Raw genomic sequence first — 17,651 nt, 5'->3', positions numbered from 1 at the left:
TTGGAGTTTGAAGAAATCTTAGGAAGTCTTATGTCTTCCACATCATTTATCTTGCTCTTTTATATTAGGTACCTGTTAATACAAAAAAATTGTACACACATTTGTGAAATCCAGATGACACCCAAAGTCATCCAGCAGAAGGTACAGCTAAAGACATCATGAAACACAACAATCAAAAGTCTTCCAAAGGTTCAAGTTATAAATTCTACCTGTGCAGGCCATCCAAAGGTAGAAATTAGTGACCGTACGGATTTTTCTTCCATAGTTGCACAATCCACAAAAGTCCGAGTCAACAGTCCGGGACCACTTCACATACTTTGAATTGGGATTCATTGACATGTACCACCCAAGGATATTCGATTTTGACTTAACTTGGAGATATGCATCCCCTAAGGGATCCAATTTTCCTACTCTTGAGTCATTTTCTCATTAATGAGCTAAGGGAGGGAAAGAGGTGTTCTAAATTCTATATAAACATGCCATTGGAGACCAAAAAACACATATGCAATGTTATGTTGCCAAAATTTCTCCCAAGATATCCTGCATTTCATTGACAAGAAGAAGTAAAGCATTTTTATGCTAGCAAACTTTCTTCACAACAATCCAAGATTTCATTGAGAAGAGGATTTCATCATTTGAGAGTGTCTTCATATTTCTTTGAGAGAGACAGGAAGCTTGCAAGGATATTGATGAAATAAACTTCCTTGTTGAGGATTTTTTAGCACCATTGTTCAAGAAATTCTCTCCAAGTGTTTAGAATTCATATATTGTATCTCTTCTACTTTCAACAGTCAATAAAGGGAGCCCTTTTCTTAAACTTTGTTAAATTGTTTGCTTCATTAAGAATTGTTCATGTGTTGTTTAGTATATATTTTATTTTATGTTTATGTATGCATTGCTTCCATTATTTCAGTGCTTTGTTTATCTAAGTTGTCCACTAACAACAACCAATTGCTTGTTTACTCCTTGTAGGTAACAATCAACTCCAAGGAAAGTGTTTTTGGTAATCCATAGCAACCTAAACACCATACAAGATGGTGAATCCACTAGTTGTCTTTCTTTGATTTAACGACTATTTTTTCATGATCTTTCTCTCTGAGTTTTCGATAAGTTCCGCCTTTGTTAGTTCTCTAGAATTTTTGCAGGTCCCCTGGGACCTGCTTTCAACTGAACAGAAAAAAAATTATTTGTTTGCATCGGTCGCGTGACTTTTATCATAGATAGACGCCTGATCCATGTGTCTATGCAGAGAAAAACCCATGCGGTTTACAAAGAGCACAAAATTCGTTGTAATTTTTCTTTCTTGGGTGATAGGAAACCTTTACTGAATTTCCTTCACCTTTACAATTTTTTTACAGTTAGTTTAGATTGTTTAATTGATTTATTAATCACTATTAGTAGGGTAATTACTTAGTATTTACTTTAAAAATTTTCATTTCACACATAGCTTAATTAAGGGGAAGAGTAAGTGGCCATAATCCACACATCTTTTTCAATTTATTTTGTTATTTTTTACAAGTCACATAGCTTAATTAGGAGAAAAGTAAGTGGCCCATAATCCACACATCTTTTTTGACTAACCAAAGCATTTTATTTCATTAATATTGGGACTAGGAACAAGCGTTATTAAAGAAAGGGAGTAGCCCCTGATTCCCTTGCATCTTTCAGATGATCCTGGGCTTGCATCTGAAAGATTTCTTAATGCACTTGGTTTTTCCATCTCCCTTTTAGGCACACATAGTGTAATAGGAAGGAAGTAAGTGACCCATTATCCACACATTATTTCTTTTCATGCAAGGAACAATCATAACTTAGCCTAAGTAGGGGATTGTGTAAAGGATCATCACATATCCACATGTTAACACATCTTTGTATGTTCACTTTGTCACTTGCACACACATTACACTACACACACTAAGCTACTTTAAACTTTGTTACAAAGGGCATCCAGTTTCAGGAGCCTTTGTACTTAGTTTATTATAGCTTACCTTTTCACACCATAAGTGAAGTAAGACTCCTTAAAAGCAACCATAACCTTGAACACATTAAATTCCCCACAGGGGCCACAAAAGAATTTATAGTTCAGGTTAGGACCATTAGTGGTAGGCATCCCATAAGCCACCATGGTCATGTTACATTTTGAAACATAGAAGTTGTCTTTTAGGGTGTTTTAAATTCTTCACCATCTCATGGAAAAGACTACCTGAGCATGCCAAGACCCAATTTAGAGGGGGTTCGACTTAGATCCTAGTGTGTGCGGTACTATGCGACACTACCCGACCTGCATAGTACTCAATACTAATGAATGATTACCAAGAAGCTAAAGACTCAATTTTCCCCATGAGATGAAGGTATCTTAGTGGCCAAAATTTAGGGCATCTTTCCTTATAGGTGGAGGTGCAGGAAGCACTAAAGCCTCATCATTACCTTGGTTGATTCTTTGGCTACTAGAAAGCGTCACCAGTTCTTTCGGGACGTTGCCCCAATACCCATAAAATAATATGTCCGCAAGGTCCAATTACTTTGAGAGAAGAAAGGACGAATAGATATTTTAGGACTTTTTTATCATGCACAAAAACAAACAAAGACCCTTTTTTGTTTGATTGATCACATAACATAACTTAAAGGAAAAGTAACCATTTATTTTTTTCTTTGTTTTATGTATGTGATTTACTCGCTTTGATACATATCCTACCTTCATCACCAAAGTATCACACACTCCATTTTCCACGATAGGGGGCCCCATGGCACCTCGTTGCTCTAGGCGCTTCTAAGTCCTTTCCCCATTGTCAGGAGGTGTACCACGTCTCTCACCATTTAGGCGTAGAAGACATCACAGAACCACTATTATAGGGTTATCCTTTATAGGAGAAAATTTGATTAGGATCCCTCCCCCTCAAAATTCTCCACACACAACCCCTTTAGGGATTCCACACACCACCCGTTCGGGGAGTCCATAAACTACCCCTCTAGGTAGCCCATCTCACACCACCCTGCAAGGCACTCCTTTGCACATCACTGTCCAAAATTGTTTTGCAATGGAAAACAAGTTCCCATTTTAGCATCCCTAAACATCCCCGATCTAAGTAAATTGACAAATGACCTCATTGCTCATAATTAAAATTGGCCCCCTATGCCAACTAGGTTACCCTTGGATATACCTAATTTCAAAGGAAAACAGGGGGGAGATTGGGGGAAACCATATAATGACATTTCATCTTTGGAGGTCATCCAACGACATCAAAGAGGACTCAGTTTGCCTACAACTTTTTCAATGCACCCTCACTGGGCCTGAAGCGAAGTGGTACATAAGCGAAGCCTCTCATTCCCATGCAATCTTTGACTCTATAACTAGGTCATTTCTCACTTTCTTCCATCTCCCCATCCATCAAGACATTGGCCAAGAGTTTCTCACCCATTTCTGGCATACGTCTTCCGTACATATCTCGGATCACATCCATGAATGGTGGAAATGTCGTAGCATATGAAAGGTACAAGTACACGAGGAAATCATCCTCAAATTATGTTTGAAATCTCTCACAACATAAATCTCAAAATATGTGGCTAGCACATTCCCAAAAAATGAGGAAGAGGCTATCAGCAAGGCTCAACAATTTGAGTTGATTTATACTCAGCCCAGATACCTTTACCATGTTCTTCCAGATGCCCCTCAGATGAAGTATTTTAGACCATAAACACCAGGAGCGTCAAGTGTTGTGGATGGATTGATTGGTACCATAGCCCAAAATTAACTTGTAAACAATTTTTAGTAAGGTGGAAACATGTAGCATGGCCCAACCACTTACCATCCATATAGTACCCCACTTGCAGTACAACCATCATCCAATGTGGGATATTATCCCAATCAAGCTACACCCTTGTAGAACCCTACGATGAAAAATGGCCAATACCCTCCCATGCAGGTGTTATTCTGAAAACTAGTGTCTATGCAGAGCTGCTAGTCCCACTAAGGCTGGTAGCTACCTTAGAAACAAACAAACTAAAAACTACTTTCGTTTTCCTTTATGAGAAATAGATGAGAGAATAATAAGGAGACCAACCTCTGTCTTGCGCTTGGTTCCTTGCTCGATTCTTCTCTCTTCTGATAGGTTTTTTCCACTCGCTTCCTTGTCTACCCAGCTTCAAAGAGTACCTGTAGAATCAAAGCAGCACAACACTATCCAAAAACATAGATCTATTATCATAAACAATATAGGACCAGATGTATATTGACCACACAAATGCATAAATCATCAATCATACAAGAATGTGGAGGAAAAATTGAATAGCTTTATTGATAATCAAGAAAGAGCAAAGAGGATTACAACCAATTGTTCTGACCCAACATCATCCTCTCAGCAAGAAAGCCCTTCTTCACCTCATGAAAAGCTTAGAACACCCAACACTATGATATTGCACCAAGAAACCAACAACACTTCCTTACAAGATACAAAATTCCAGCCCCTGGATCTCTGGGATGAGGGATCCATATATAGATGTTTGCAAGGGGAATGAGTCAGCTTTTGAGATTTGATTAGTGTCCTCTCTCTGATAGTTCTTGATTCCACTTGGAGATTGATGATCTCTTACTCATCCCTGGTTGAATGCAGAGAGGCAAGTGTCACGGGAGAAGTTTCTGGAATATTCCATGCTCCTCCACCTTGCAGATTGACCCTGCCATTTATCCACTCTCGCCCATCACACCCTATAGAAGGGATTTTCAACATGCATCACACCTACTATTTGTATTCAGGTGGGATGCAACGCACTTTGACCCTGGGGTAGGTGAAATGGTCCAATTTTGACCAGTTTTGAGTAGTTTTTCATGGAGAACTTCTGGGAGATGCTGTAATCAGTTGACCTAGTTTTTTAGGGGTTGGAACAACATCTCTAGGGACTTAGGAGCCCTTAGTTTATGGACATTTATGATTGGGGTTGCAGTGCCCAAAAATGTCTATAACAGTTGCCCCCTAAAGCATGAGGTCGTTAATCTTTTGATGTCGGGTGAAATGCTTTATCATGAGGATCCGAAGTTTTTTCAAGCTGGAAGGCTACCTGTAATAAGATACAATACAATACATTATCTTCATAACATTTTCATGATCTAGCTGAGGTGGGCATTCCCATGCTCAGCTTTATAAATTCATTTTCATGTACATAGGACAGAGAATCGTCTGAGTGTAGACTGATGATTCTGGTAGAGCCATCATCCCTTAGATTGGATGATTATCTGTGCATCAATGATGTACATTTGATGTCTTTATTTTCCTGAATATATATCGCAACCTGGATGGATGAAACTAGATCCGAGGTCTTCAATCTCGTTCGATCTTCACTCAAAGTACAAGTCGATGCATGTGAGAGATGTTCTGGAGTCGAACATGGAAAGACATCACCTGATTACCAGCCAATGATGTAAGCTGTTAACATGCGCGAGAGGAGTCACCGATAATGATGATGACCCTCAAGGTACTACAGTACAATTCACGTGGTGTGAATAAGGGACTTGGCATCGAACACCACGCAAAATCTTTCGGTCGAAGGCCATTGATATAAACCTGTCGCCGGAAGTGAGAAACTTGTCATTGAGGCATGCAAGCTTCAAAGTACTGAAAGGGTTGTTCCTAGACCAACTTCTTGGATAATGAGATGACGTCAACAAGAAGCTTTCCATCATAGGAGGGCCTTAGTGAATCCCACATCAATGACACGGTATGGAGCAAATGATTTTAATGGAGGTGAAAACAATCTGGTGATATAAGGTTCAGGGTGGCGGTCATGAAATAATGGAGCGTAAATGTATTGCAGTGGGTGAGACACAGGTGAATTCTCTGAGTGACTTCTCTTGAACATATCGGTGACACTGACATGATGGATTGGTAGCATTAACCCCAAATGTGGATTGTGTGACAGAACCATGGTGATGTGACCAGTGAATGGAACAACCCAACCCGACTCGGATGTGGAGTGAAAGTGTCATGTTCAAGAGCGACTTGCTACCAACAAAGCTTCTTCAAGTTTTCTTCCCAATTTTTCCCCAGTCATTGCTGACCAGTACCTCTTTATTTTTGTCAAGCTTGAGGAGGATAACATATGCATGTTCTGTAATTTTCCCTTCGGGCAAACCCATCGCTATGTTTTAACGAGCCTAGCGATAGTGAAACTCGTTCTTGTCTGTTATGGACAAGTTTGTCGCTATTCGGTTTTAACGAGTTTAACGACAAAGATAACTCGGTCCTTTTCAATTTTAGAGAGTATGAAAAGGGACGTAAAGGAAACTCCAAAAATCCTTTTTCGTCATCTAATCCCTTAAGTCTGAAAAAGTATAAAATAATACAAAAGGGATGAATTTTCGGTAATTTTAACGAGCTGAACAAAACAAGTGCTCGATCTTTTTGTGTAATAATCCCTCAGGTCCAAAAAGATTAAAATCTAAAGGAGGGATAGCACTTCCAGTCACTTTAACGAGATGGAGAGGCCAATGGCTCGGAAATATTTTCACGTTTTACGAGTCAGTTGAAAAGAGCTTAAAGGAGACTCGTTTTTGAGGAACGAGTGATAGATTCGGGTAGCAGCTGATTCCAGGTAAGGGTTGGAATTTTCCAATCACGGCAGTGTCACAAGGATGGCTAACAGGATAACTCTTACCAGCTGTTCCTCAAAAGGGGTAAACAATCAAGTGGAGGTGAATGATCGGCCAATACAGAGTGGAGGTGATGATGAGAACACGACCAAGGCTTCAAAGGCTGATGATAATACATTCACGATGGTTATTTACCGGAAAATGGTTCATTTTTTAATGAGCTTAAAAGCTGGGGGAAACACTTGCTCATTGCTTACGTTTATTTTTTAATGAGCTTGAATTCCACGTTAAAACTGCTCGATATAATGGTCATTTCTCGATTTTACCATTAATAACTTTGTTCCTTCAAAGGTTGTATTGCTTGCTCAATTTCTTCATCAAACTAGTTAGAAATGAACAATATATGTTTGAAAAATGAGTTAAGACACTAATATTTTACTTGAATTACGAAAAAAGTAATTTTAAAAGTGCTTTTACCCCTCATCTTACCATTTCATTTGAACTTTGGTTTGTTGGAGCTTTGGAGGTGCTTTCCCCCTTGATTTTCACCAGCTGATTTTGGGAGATTCTGTGGACGATTTTTCGGTGCCGTCTGGACCAGGTAGGAGCTAAACCTGAGCTTTTTCATTTCATCCTTTCCTTTTTGCATTCTGAGCATGTTTCCTGGTTTTTCTGAGCCTCTGGGGTTTGAAAAACTCGCCCTGGCTCCATCGCACCCTTTCTATATCGAAAGGTGCATTGCATGTTGGCCTACCCACTGGACAATTAGCATGCAACGCACCCAGAACACTGCTAGGGGTGCGATGGGCGCAAGGCACAGTTTTCAATGGAAATTTTTGCCTGTTTTTCACCAAATCAGGATCTAACTCTTCTCTTGTTTGTTTTCAGAGATTCATTGGAGCAAAATACATGTTACATGGCGAGAACGTGAGCATGAAGAAGAGGACATGTTTGCTTTACATGATCCGGTTACGGTAAATGCACTGCGGAACTGTGGCCTGTTCAAGTTTTTCCGCATCTCTAGCATGAGGCAAAAAATCAACTTGTTGCAGTATTTGCTCGATGCCTGGGATCCTACCAGCTAGGTGTTCCAGATTAGGGGCAAATCCATCCCCTTGACTATCATGGACATCTATTTTTTGACTGGCTTATCGAGGCGGGGTGCCCCTATCTCATTATCAGGTTCGGCCCGTGGGGGTGAATCTGTGAGAGATTACATTCGCAGGTATTGCAGAGAGGGATCTCAGCCGAGTAAAGACGACAAGATCAACATCTGAGATGTCACTGACAGGCCCCTGAGGACCATTCTATTCACTTTTGCTAGGATGGCTGGTAGTGCGGCTCTTCATGTGGCCAACCGGTCTTATATGCAGTATGCCTTAGAATGCCTTGAACCGAAGGTGTTCAACTGGTGTGATGCAGTACTCTTTGTGATGAAAGAACAATTGACCAAGGTGAAAAACGGAAGATTGAAGAACTTTGGATATGGTTCTATTTTGACCACCTTTGCCTTGGAAAAGATCCCGCTGATGCAGCCGCAGTATATTTCACTTGGTTTACCTCCACCGACTGAGCCACGGATGCAGAGATGGGTCGACCATATGTCCAGACATGCTGGTCAATCTCAGGTTTCCTTTTCTGATACCTTCTTCGGGTGGTTTGATCGTCAGGAGATGGTTTTTTCCGAGTATCCATATGCTGGTATGGATTTCCGGGGTGACCCAGATTTGGTACTGCCGGCTGGCGAGCAGTGGGGTGCCATTGGTAAATTCTTTGACCATATTTCTATTTATCGTTTCTCTTTATAATGTCCTTGTGCTTTATTCTGTCAAGACTAATTAGAACTCATGTGCTCATGCAGATGTTGGACCCGTTCGGCCAGTAGTACGCCTGAGAGTGCCAGCTGCCGCTCCAGCAGGAGAGGCTGTGGGAAGGGCTATCCTTCGCGACCTCGATGTGGCCAAGACTCTTTCAGCATTACAGGATCAGGTCGAGGGCCTCACTCTCGGTATTCTAGATGTGAGGACTAACGAGATGCCTCTGAGGTTGCAGCGACATACTACTAGCGTGCCAAGTCGATGGACTAGGCTTTTACGCATGATTGCACAGGCGGTGACTTGTTATCACCAGCATCATTAGACTAGGGTGCCCCCTAGCATTTTTAGTTTTGGGTCATTTGACCAATTTTTTCTTGGTTACAGAACATTATGTGTAAACCATAAATAGTTATATATATTTTTGACTTTCGGAGTTTTATTTTAGTTAAGTTACATGATCCAGATGCAAATATTGGTGAAATGCTTCTTTTTATAAATGTAGCAAATGCCTATCTAACACATAATTTGCCAATGAGTCATTTAATGTGTTTAAACTTCTAGAAATATGCTGATATTGAATAAAATCAAATTGCCTTTCCAAAATCTTGACCCTTAGGAACATGCGAAAGATAACTGGATTTTGGACGGAGTAGATACCAGTGAGTTGTAGTATGATGAGATGTGAGTCTAGCCTGACGACAAGTTGGCGTATGCCATGTGTGATGGAATCAGAGAGAAGTTCTATCAATGCGCTATATTCAGCGATGTTATTTTTTGATCGACCAATACATACCCCTCTAAAACTTACTAACTCACCAAAAATGGCCCAAGCCGTAGAAGATAGGTTCCGTGAACTATGACTTGCTCCGTCGGCATATCCAACAAAATATTCCAATAGGTTCAACATCTACGACAAATGTAAAAAGCAGATTACTTGACCAAAACGATTATCCTTAGCGAAAACAAAAGTGTAACAAAAGCATATGGGTTACCACACTGAATCATGCATAGTAACACTTAAGGTACAACCCATTACGGGGTTGCGCCAGTGGAATTCCATCGTAATCCATTAACTCGTAGGCTCCTTTTGCTAATACATGTTTAACAATATAGGGGCCCATCCATAAAGACTTGAATTTACCTGCTCCCAATTTATCGGATTCTTGGTCGTAAAGTAAGACCAAGTCACCTTCTGAGAAGACACGGGGTTTGACATTCTTGTCGAACTGCGCCTTGACTCGTTTCTTATGGGCTTCGTTAGCCAAAGCGGCATCACGACGGGTTTCATCTAATTGGATTAGTTCCAAGAAACAAGCCTCCTCTTCTGAAGTTCCGGGGAGAAGGTCGATTGCGAGTTTGAGGGACGAGATTTCACACTGAACTGGTAAGATTGCTTCTAGGCCATACACCAGTTGGAAGGGTGTAAACCCGGTTGCATTCCTTACTGATGTTCGATATGCCCACAAGGCCGAGTACAGGATCAGGTGCCAACTCCTTTTGTGGACTCCAATAATCCTTTGCAGCATGTGCTTCAGGACCTTGTTGATTGCTTCAACTTGTCTATTGGCCTGCGAGTAATATGGAGTAGAGATGTCGTGAGACAACCCTAATTTGGCAGCTAATTAGGCCATCATGTGATTGCGAAAATGCGATCCATGATCTGTGACTATAGCCTGTGGAACACTGAATCTGGCGACTACATGATTAAAAAAGAAAAGGGCAGCTGTTTCACTAGTGTTATCTAATGTAGGCATCGCCTCAACCCATTTGGTAAAATAGTTCACTGCGACTATGATATACCCATGCCCCCCAGTCGAGGTGGGTTACATGTCATGAAATCAATGCCCCATTTGGCGAATGGCCCAACAACAACTATTGGCTGCAGAGGTGTGGGTGGTCTTCTGGTTTTGTTATCGAAAATTTGACAGGCATGGCAACTTCTAACTACGGTTATGCAATCTTTGAACATTGTTGGCCAGAAGTATCCTGCTCGTAAATTTTTTTGCGTCGTAGCGTAACCAGATTGATGCCCCCCACATGCGCTTGAATGGAAATCATTCAGGACTTTTTCGGCTTCCTCATGGGTGAGGCACCTCCTCAGAATTGTATCTACACCACGACGGTAAAACATATCACTGATGATCATGTAGTCTTTTGATTGGTATCGAATACGTTTTTGTTCGGAGCGGGAGGTATTAGGCCTATATTTTTGGGTTTGGAGATAGATGATTATATCTCCATACCATGGATTTCTTGAAGATATCAGAAACAAAGATTCATCCACGATTGTTTCATCTGATGTTTCATTTGATGTTTCATCGTTGGACGACGATGGGAGATCGCATAGTAATTCCGCGAAAACCAGGGCTTTCTTTGACTTGGATTTTACAAATTCCAGATCAAACTCTTGTAGAATTGCTATCCATTTTGAATATTTTTCCCCCAGCAACTGTCGCGACAATATATAAGTCACGGGATTGCAATCTGACAAAATGGTAGTTTTTCGAAAGAGGACATAGTGTCGAAATCTCTGTATCGCTTGAACAGCTGCGAGTGCCAGCTTTTCAACATAGGAATATTTTCTTTCTGTATCATTTAAGTTCCTACTTAAATAATATATAGGATGTTCAATTCCATTGTCTTCTTGAACTAAAACCATTGCGATGGTTGTATCCGCTGCAGCCAGATACAGGTTAAAGTCTTTTTGATAATCAGGAGCGTACATTAATGATGCTTTCATTAGGGATTCTTTTAAAGCATCAAAGGAAGCTTGCGCGACCTGATCCCAGACGAAGGGCACTTCCTTTTTCAATAGACGTGTATAAACTTTAGCAAGTTTGGCGTAATTTTGAATAAACCTCCTCATAAAGTTTGCTTTCCCTTGGAGTTTCTAAATCTAAAGCAAATTTGAAGGTGGAGGCAAATTTATGATTGCCTGAACCTTACATGGGTCGAGACGAATCCCATCCTTTGAGACTACAAAGCCAAGTAAATGACCAGAACTGACATAGAACACACATTTGTGTGGATTGAGTCGTATCTTGTAGTGTCGGAAATGTAGAAATATCGCTCTCAAATGCTGCGGATGATCGGTCCGCTTTCGCGAATGAGCTGGAAGGTCATCGAGATATGGTTGAACGATGTTTTTGATGTCATGGAAGGCATAATTCATTTCCCTCTGAAATGTTGCCCCTGCGTTCTTTAAACCAAAGTGTAATTTGCGATATGCGAATGTGCCCCATGGACAAATAAATGCAGTCTTTGATTGGTCCTATGGGCGGATATTTATTTGATTATACCCGAAGAATCCATTCATGAATGAAAAGATTTCGCATCCGGCGCATTCATCAATTATCTGGTCAATAAAGGGTGTAGGGTAGTTTTCTTTTGGACAAGCTTGATTTACATCCCTATAATCAACGCACACTCTAATCCTTCCTTGTTTTTTCATCACAGGAACAATGTTTGATACCCAATCGGTTAGAGGAACCGGGTAAACGAAACCAGCATGGAGAAGCTTTTCAACTTCTGCCTTGATGGCAACGGCTTTCTTGGGGTGCACCTACCGTAGCCGTTGTTGTACTGGTTTGACATCTGGATACATCTTGATTTCGTGTTCAACTATACTCGAGTCAATGCCTGGCATTTCATCATATGACCAAGCAAAGACATCTCTGAATTCACAAAAAAGAGCGTTATATATTTCTAGTTCTGAAGGAGAACAACATTTTCCAACATAAATATTCTCTACAACATCTGTTTTGGTCGAGATATTTATGGCAATAGTCTCTTCAATATTGGACAGGTTTCACTCAGAATCCACCGTGTTTACAGTATTTGATAGGAAATCAAAAACTGAAGGATGATGAAGGTCATCAGGAATATCTTCTTTACAATTCGGAAGATGGGAATGATGGTGGTAATCTTCCCATGGCGCCCCTTCAATTACCATTGATTGAACAATTCCTTCATCGGTGTAATGCACTTGTGACCAAGGATATGAAGGGGTGCCATATTCCTTAGACCAATCTATCCAAACGCTTGATGAGCGTTGATTCGGGTCTGCCTCCCATGCCGAAAACATTGATTGCTACAATATTTCTATTGGGCTTGGAGGCAATACCTGCGGATGATCCATGTTTATATCGTTTTCTGAGATATTTGGAATAGAAGATATCAAATTGCAGGTTCCTACCGTTGCCACTTCCGCCAGATTGATTGGAGGCGGAAGGGCAAAAGTCCCCATTAATATAGGGTCTTTTAGTAGTCCTACTCCGATATTTTGAAGCGTATGGGGGCTTCCATGGATCATCGGAATGCTTCCTGTAACTTGGGAACTATTGGGGAGAAATGTTTGTTGGTCGACGATTGTAATTCCTCCTTGAAAAGAAAATGCAATCTTCCTAAAGTAGGTCGACACAACTGCAACCATAGCATATATCCATGGTCTTCCCAGTAGGATGTTGTAATCGAGGTTTCCGTCGATTACTTCGACATCTATTTCTACTGTTTTCCCCCCTAGTTCAACTTGCAAGTTACTTAGAATACCATATGGGGTATACGTTCGTCCGTCAAATGCTTTTAATGTTGTCGAAGATCGCGACAAGGTTGGAAATCCTAAAGTTTTCCAGCAACTCATCGACATAATACATGTAGATGCCCCCTCATCAATAATTGTTCGATGAATAGTTTTGTTGAGGGCTTTCACTTGAATGAGGAAAGCTAGTTGAGCTGGTAACTGAGGATCATATCCTTTATGATTAAAGGATACAAGATTAGAATCCTTTGGGTCTATCCCACCTATAGCTGATAATAAAGCCTGCTTTTGGGATGGACAATTTTGCAGTACCTCAAGTGTTGACATAGCGGATGGCGATTAGGCCAGATCTTCCACTATATTATAATGTTGTGCTGCTCTGGCACGAGGATTAAATGTCGACTTGTGTACTACTCCCTTTGGCGGTTTTATTGTTAGCTCTGGAATGATGGGCGGCGCAACTTCTGTTGAAGTTGTTGTCGAATTGCTAGGTTGATCCTTATCCTTGTTGTTCGACAGCTGTGGATTCCCGTAATCTTTGTTCCTTGTCGATATCAAAGCATCATTTTGCTGTTTTGAAACCGACAACATTAGTACTTGGGACGGGGAAGCATTTTCACTAGCAACCAGATTTGTTCCTGGATTTGGAAATGGATTGGTCAATACTGCCGAGGTGTTTGAATTCTTGAAGAATATTTTAAGCTCAGCCTTATGTGGACAATTTTTTGTCCAATGATCCTCATCACATATTAAGCATGGATTTTTTGGTTTCCTATGTTTAGGAGGGTTTGTAGAAGAATTTTTAGGTGATGATTCTTCCTGTTTCTTCTTCTTCCCTTTTTTTTTTCTTGCCTCCTGGTTGCTTGGTTTCTTTGCCTTTATCAGTCAAGATGAAATTTACTTCCGAGGCGAGAAGTTCTTCTTTTTCATTTTGACTGGAAATCGTACGCGCCTTTTTATATGTAGCCTTTTTCGATTTCGTGTTTATCGTACCAATCACGCCATCGCTGGCATGAGAGTCATTGTTCGATTTAGGAGGAGGACGGACGGAAAATTCCGGTCTAGGAGCGTCAGGGATTTTATCGTAGAGCATGCCAGACTGAGTATAAATCAAGTCTAAATATTGCGCATGAGCAATAACTTACTCTTCAGTGACGACCCCTCCTTTTTCCACATCTTCTGTAATGGAAGGTAATAATGACTTGATAAACCATTCAGCCAAAAGCTGATCGGAACATATGTTTTTACCATTCTACGACGACGTTGCCACTCATGAATATGATTGGATATGTGAGTGGCCGTTGTTTGCTTGAAATTGGTAAGAAGTTCTGTTCCCATTTCGTACCTTATCGGTAATTGAAAATGGGTTAAAAAGGTTGTGGCTAGGGTACTGAAGTTGTCAAACGAAGCTCTGGGTAACTCGATATACCATTTTGCTACTGGACCAGTTAACTTCCTCTAGAAAAGGCGAAGCCTAATCGAATCATCGTTTAGGGTGTTTGATGAACACCACAGATGAAAAGTCATCATATGATTCGATGGGTCTTCACCTGGATTTCCATTAAATTTAGGAATATCTGACGGAAGTTTATGCGGAATCGCTGGCCACCAAGGGGAGTAAGCAATTGGATCGTTCGTTAACCTATTTAGATATGGTAACTCCAAAGTTGCCATGAAGGGTAACTGTTGATTCAGGTTTGGTGAAGCATAACCAGGATAATATGGGATTGCCTGAGTAGTTGGTCTCTGCATACCAGCATAATGCATTTGATGCTAGTAACTTTGGTAAGGTTGATGGGCATAACAATTATAGAATGGTTGATTTTCACCGTTTTGAATATACGGCTGCCCACTATTTGCAAAGATTTGTTGCTCAGATCCTTGGTATACTTGTTGGAATTGCGGTTGTTGGTATTGCACCAGCCATGGTTGCAAAGCCATGTGCTATTGTCCAATACTGACCGTTTGACCAAGATGAGGGGTAATTGTACCCGTTTGGGTCTATGTCGTTCCACTAGTTTGCGATTGTGGTTGAGTCGCAGGGACAAGAGGTTGTTGCATTACAACCTGAGAAACCTGAGGTTGGCATACAACAGGTAGCGCTTGTACTTGTGACACTGTCACAATAGCCGGCGTAGTTGGTATATTTGACATAGGTAAACATTGTTGCATCGAATATACAAATCTTGGTTGTTGAGGCAGTATCAGAACCCAACCGCTAGATGTAATTCCAGTATAACCTGAATTTTGTTGTGAACTCCCGTATGGTTGTCCTCTCGAAGGAGACAATGAAAGGGTATACTGCCCCCCATACGGCGGTAATCTGGTACTTAAAGGAATTGTTTGCTCTTGAGGACCGGACTGCCCAAATTGACACCTTGAAGGATCAATTTGCTGAGACTCAACATAAGAGTTCCCAGATACTATTCCGGATGAACAAACAGGAACATACCATACTATCGAAATAGCCCCTGAGTAGGCCCTGTCTAGCGATTGAGAGCTAGTTGGGACAGATGGTATGCCGACGAACATTGTTGGAGTGACAACAGGAAGTTCTGTCGTCGTTGTGTCGGTATGACATAGTCCTAGATGTTGACGGTTGTTCAGACATTTCTAGTCTATCCAAAAGATTTCCTAGCGATTCTACAGGAGCTTCCGATTGCGGTAGACTAATTTCTGACGAAGAAGGATATAGAGTGATCCCAACTCCAAATTGCGATGGAGTACTAGATGGAGGATCCTCCACAATCTCTTCTATAGCAATCAGACCAGGTGAAAGAGGTAGACCGTAAGGTCCGTAAAATATTTCTAGTGCCGAAGAAGGTATAGAATCTTCAGCGACAGATGTTTGGGGAATAACACCTTCCAAATTAGCTGTAGATGGAGCTGGCTCAGTAACACAAGTGTTTACCTTCACACTAGGATCAATTCTACTATCCTTTGGTGGCTGCTGAACTTCTTCTGTAAAGGCAGGGATACCATAAATGTTTGGAGTAACTGGAGTCTCCGATGGTGTTGGAACACTTGTTTTAACTTTACCAGGGGATTTGGAACCGGTTGAACGAGTTCGCTTTGTCCGTAACAGTTTCGACTCTAGATACAAAGATGGTTGACTCGTAAGCCTCCGCGAACAACGGGGTTTCAATTGACTTTCTTCCACGATTGCGGATTACTCGATCAACTAAAAATCAAGGGGAAGTATGTTTCTGAATTAGATGAGTTTTAGATGCTTTGACACAACTTGTTTTTTCAATTTTTAAGAGTCGAGAAAAAACAAAAGATGACTCTAGTCACCTTCGATTTTTAATGAGATTGAAGTGGCAAGTGCTTAGATGGACCTTTTCCATTAAGGAGTCTGAAAATGAACAAAAGGGACTGCTCTGGAAATCTAGACAGAGGGATTACCAAACCAATCGCAAAACTACAGAATACTTTTTACGGTACGGTAATCAATCTTCCCGAATGCTGTGTTCAGTGCATTGCGATCGATAGGGCGACAGACACGGCTTCCTATGGATAAAGGATTAAGCCTATTGTGGTCTCCCAAAATATACTCGACGGTACGTGGGAGCACAAGTCCGTACTGGCACTTGTCGTCTCAAAGTGGAGGAATCACCCAACCAACAATGAAAACAATAGTTACCAGGCTTTACAATGCCAGAATACGTCTCTAGCCTAGACTTATAGATGTTGTGCATTAGGTTCCAAAGCGTTTTTAGATTCATTAAATTTATTTTATAGTTGATCTTGCTTAAGAAATTTTCCTTTTAGGTTCACCGCGTGATGTAGATGTACAATTCCTAAAATACAATCTAAGATGATAAACAATCGTTTAATCTTCTTTTTGCAATGAAAATCCTAGCTACTAAGGAAAGAGAGATGATTTTCTTTCAACAAAGAGCAGAGAGCACACACTATATGCACTATCCTAAATCAAACCAACAAACAGCCTAAATACAAATGCACATGCATGTATTTTTTTCAGCCTTCTTAATGTGTGAATGATAAAAAGAAAGCTAAGCGCAAATCTGAATTATTTTTCAAAGCGACAATTACTAGCAAGTTTCTTTTCAAAACAAAATGGGGACAATGATGACACTTGGTTATTTGGAATTGAAGACTTGCTTTCGACACTTGAAAAAATACTAATTCAAATCAAATACAAGAGTAACAATGTAATCGACTATCACGAACAATCAGATTCTCTTCTATGACTGAAAACGACACTTGCGACACTTTAAAATCGAGAAACAACAGTTCAATTACGCTACTTCTTTGTAAAGGAGAACTGAAAATGACTCAAAAATACATAAAAACATTTACAATTCTTTGCACAATGGAGGCGGAATAACAACAAGGAAATGGGTTTCACACCGAGGTGTACTGACTACAGACAACAAAACTCCTGAATAGAGTTGAAAAGTATGAACACAGAAGCCAAAATCTAAGAGCAGAGTAGGTCTGATCAGTGCACCTGTAGCACAGGGAAACTGAAATGCAACACACCTACTACACTCAGGAAGTGCGATGCATTCAGGTTTCAGAGAAGACACAGTGTGATGGACTAGGGACGAGACTTTAGCTGGGTTCTGGGTCACAGTTTGCAGCTTAGTTCAGGGATTTAGGCCGAGCAAGTAGTAATCAGTAAATCAATCACAGGGGTAGATCTAAGGAGGTTACTAGAGCCACCACAAGGGCAATTAGAGAGCTTGTA

This window comes from Pinus tabuliformis, chromosome 7 (genome assembly GCF_031772625.1).
Source record: "Pinus tabuliformis cultivar Carrire ecotype Pingquan chromosome 7, CPIR1, whole genome shotgun sequence".
Classification (NCBI taxonomy): Eukaryota; Viridiplantae; Streptophyta; class Pinopsida; order Pinales; family Pinaceae; genus Pinus; species Pinus tabuliformis.
The sequence above is the reverse complement of the archived record's forward strand: the minus strand, read 5'-3'. Positions refer to the sequence as shown.